The following is a 4,116-nucleotide window of genomic DNA, read 5'->3' on the forward strand; positions in this document are numbered from 1 at the left end:
AATAGAAACATATGCTAACTTCCTGGATGAGAAGTCATAAATATGTAAAATGTCCCAAAATATACCTGTAAAATTCAATGCAATTCTAACGAGCATTTCAACAGAGTCTCCTCACAGAATTTGATAAATTGGTCCAAAAAGCCCAATGGAAGTGAAATGGGCCAAGAACAAAAAAATTCTTGAAGAACAATTAGTCAAGAGGGGGAGAGTCTCCTTACCAGATATAAAGATTTATTATAAAGCTATATGGTAATTAACGCAGTGTGGTGATGGTATAAAAATAGGCACAAAAGTTCAGTGAAAGAGGAGAGAGTGTAGATACAGACTTAGGTTCACACCAGAATTAACAAATACGGGAAAAGTGGCATTGTGTCATACAGGAGGGATGGCCATTCAATTAACAGTGCCAAAAAATCGGCTCCCCATGTGAAAAAAATAAAGATATTTTAACTTTTATACACACGCTACTCATTGAACTAAAGTTTCAGATAGGCTTCTAAGTAATAATCATAGACTCCGCAACCTAAGAAAGTGGCATCCTTATCCAACTACGTGATGATTTATAACTGGGAACATGAAGAAATGGAGCAAAGATGGTCCCAGGCTGAAGGACCAGCATTTGCCCTGATGCAGAAAGGAGCAAGGCGAAAAGCAGGAGGCCGGTGCGATGGAAGCTTAAGGAAAGGGGATAAGTGGCCAGAGTTGAGATCTGATATATTGTTAGGACTGTGTCAGACCACAAAGCTCTTGTGGACCATGTTATGAGTTTTAGAATCTTCCCTAAGAGCAGTAAAAGCCAAGAGAGTTTTCAGTGGGATGAGTCCCGATCAGACTTCTTAGAAGATCCCTCTAGCTGCTGTATGAAGAATGGATGAGAAGACGCAGGAAAGACCACGCTGGAGGTTCTACCAGTTGTCCAGGGGCTTGAATTATGGAGGGGGCAGTATTAGGAGAGAGACATTTTAGAAGGATATACCTAAAATGGGAAAAAGGTCACATGAACAAAAATGTATTCTGTTACAGTTCTTCCCATAATTTCACACAGGGAGTCTAAAGCCGCAAATGAAATGAACCTTTCAAACACTGCTAAGGTCAACAAAAATGTCCTGCTTCTCTATGTTTAGAGCTGAAGGACCAAAGAAGGAGAGAGGCCTCATGTTTGGGTGGGGGAGTGGAGAGATGGAGAGAATGTTAGAATCACATGGAGAGCTTTGTTCAAGGTATATACATCCTGGCCACGCCAACCTTCCAATTCAGACACCAGAAATTCTAATAGGGAGACATAATTAGGTGAATCATTGAGAATTTAATATGACAGCATATGAAAATTCAAACATATTGTTGTCTTACTACTTCTAAGGAAAGTTATGCTGACCATTCTTGGGCGATGGGACAGAGATTGTTGCTCTGGTACAGACTGAGCTCTTCACAACCCTCAGAAAAATATTTGCTCCACCGTGAGAGCTCCAGTAGTCCACAAGGAAGTAAAGGGCAGAGGGAAAGAAGGTATCAATATAAACTTCAAGTCAGGGACAGCTGCAAGGGTGCAAGAGAGGACTAAGCAGGCGTGGAGACACACATCCCTGGACACCACAGCTGAGCACAGGAGCATCATGGCTGGACACTCATGTGAGTGGATAGCAGCATCGCGTGGAGACTCAGGGCCTGGGCCCCTCAGCCTTTTCCCAGCGTCGTGTAACCTTCAACAGAGTAAGAAAAGGAGCCCTAGGAATGAGTAAACCTTTCTCAAACTAAGCATCTCGTTATCTCTACCCCCAGGCCCACAGAGAATAACGGCTGTAAAACTTCAGGAGCCTCATTGTTAAGAAGGGGTCTTTCCTAAGGAGGGCCCTTTTTGTACATTCCAAGTTCTCCAAGGTTTTCTCCAGTCACTTTGGAATGGCTTACATTTATTTTCGTGCAGTTATCCAGATACACCTAGATTCAAACTGGAAGAGACCTGCAAGAGCATCTAAGCCCCACTTTACAGATGAGACAACTAGGCATTTGGCCAAGGTCACATAGCAAGAGTATGTATCACTGGGACAAGAATTCAGGTCTCTTGCCTCCCACTCCAAAGCTACATCATCACACTCTCTCCACTTCAGTAAAGGTAACTTGACCCAGAAGCACAAGCTGTTTCTAACCTCCCGCTCATAAATGTGAACTGCTTCTCGGTTAGCGGTCGACTTGTGGAGTCACATCATGAACGTACGATAGGAAAAAATTCAGCGGGATGAATTCTTTACTTTCGGGCTCCCTACTGTTCTCACATATATTACTTCAGCTCTCAACAGGGAGTTGCAGTTTCAAGGAGTCAGTGAAATAACTATGCAGAGCCATTACCTCATGTACAACCAATGGGGGATAAGCAACCGTGGAATACACAATGCCTCGTGCAGGATAACAGCTTGTTTTTTGTTTTGTTTTGTTATTTTTTCCTTGGACAAACATCTTTATTTAGGATATCAAATAAATATGGTAAAAAATTATGCTAACAGCTTCACACAAAGATACAAGACCAAACTTAGAATTACTTGCTCAGGTTACTCAGAATGGAACAAACTTCTTTCTGTGCTCGCAATTAGCACAGAAAATACCCAGTTATATTACTTGCTTTTCAATGGACATTTATTGGTTTACTATAAGATCCCACGCCGTTACAGTACAAAAGAAGTCACTCCCGCCCCCTCCGGTATGATATACAGCCTAAACAACCAAGAGCGCAAGGGTTAATGTGATGCAAGCTTTTCTTTGCTTACAATTCTAAAACTGCCGTACAACTTTTTCCTAGTACAACTATCAACGGGTTCACTTCATCTTTAGTTTACTGTCTGAGGAAAGGAAACATAAGAACATAACCTGTCACTTTGGTCCTAGCCTCCCACTTGACAAACATGGATCCAGGATTCTAGGATTACAGGAGGATCGCCGTTCCCAGTCTCCGACAGGGGCAGGCCTGTGGCATTTGGCACCGCAAGGCTGTCTGCTCTGGCTTCTTAGTGTACATATACTACTTCTATGTATTCTACCTATACGTTTTCATAACATCTCAGATGTATAGATGAGCCCCTGTATGTGCTATCAACTTCATCCCCTATTGCAGAAGCTTTTGGGTTTAAATCTGCCTACCAAATCTTGACCATGACATTTGGAACAAGATCAAGCTATCTGAATGAGGAAATTCAAAAGCTTATTCTCAATTTTTAAAATAGAAATATTTCAAGATTACCGATAAAGAACGCTTCATAAATAACACTGTTCACAAGCAAATATCAATCTGTTGATAATCGTAAGAAACTGAATATGCTATGTTTAAATATGAAAGCAATTGCATTAGGTTTCGATAAATTGAGACTACAACTAAAACTTTTCCATGCTGTTTAATCAAGTTACTTACAATGTACACATTCCTGAGTATACCCTATTGTAGTGACACTGTTTACTTCCAAATTTTTTGCATTCAGCATAAAAGGTGTTTCTTCCCAAGAAACTGAACTTTTCTGTCAAATGCGCTTGACCAGATAGGAGAATTGGGTTCATAAAATGGATTCATTTCAAGTTTTATGTATAAATCATAGACATCGATAAAGGAGTTTTTTATTCCGGCTTCTTGCCTGACGTCATGCAACATAATAAATCTCATATGACCCGCAGTGACGAATGCTGAAACAAACCATTCACTGAACTCGGCCCCCGTCTTCAGGTACATGTTGTTTGACAGCCACATGTTCTGTCTACGAGGTCGATAGCAGTGTGAGCTACGAACTCGTTCAGATGGCGGTGATCGTCTTTGGATTCTGCTTTTCCAGCTGGCAGAAACTCCATTTCAAAAACTGGATTATCATGGTGACCAACAATGACAACGTAGAAGCTTCCAGACATTGTCTTCAATAGATAGGCCCTGCGGCAAGACACCAGTAACGGAAATGCCCAGTGAATTCCCGTGGCCTAACAGTTTGTTTTGATGAAGGCTTATTTCTAGAAAAATGAAAAACAACTTACTTTTGTTTCTGATTTAAAAAGAAGGCAAATTTAAAATGTACAAGTGCATGTACTTATATCTTTTTGTCTCTGTTCATTTCTTGCAAAAATATCTATTTGTCATCAGTCATT

At 40.8% G+C, this 4,116-nt stretch overlaps 1 pseudogene across 1 annotated transcript; it reads right to left on the reverse strand.

The window, feature by feature from the left end:
• Nucleotides 1–3,463: 3,463 nt before the first annotated feature.
• LOC307181904 (trafficking protein particle complex subunit 2-like) lies at nt 3,464–3,885 on the reverse strand (annotated as a pseudogene). Its single transcript has one exon. The product of its transcript is annotated as a trafficking protein particle complex subunit 2-like (transcript).
• Between the last annotated feature and the right edge of the window lie 231 nt (nt 3,886–4,116).

The sequence above is a fragment of the Stenella coeruleoalba genome, assembly GCF_951394435.1.
Source record: "Stenella coeruleoalba genome assembly, chromosome: 2".
Taxonomy (NCBI): Eukaryota; Metazoa; Chordata; class Mammalia; order Artiodactyla; family Delphinidae; genus Stenella; species Stenella coeruleoalba.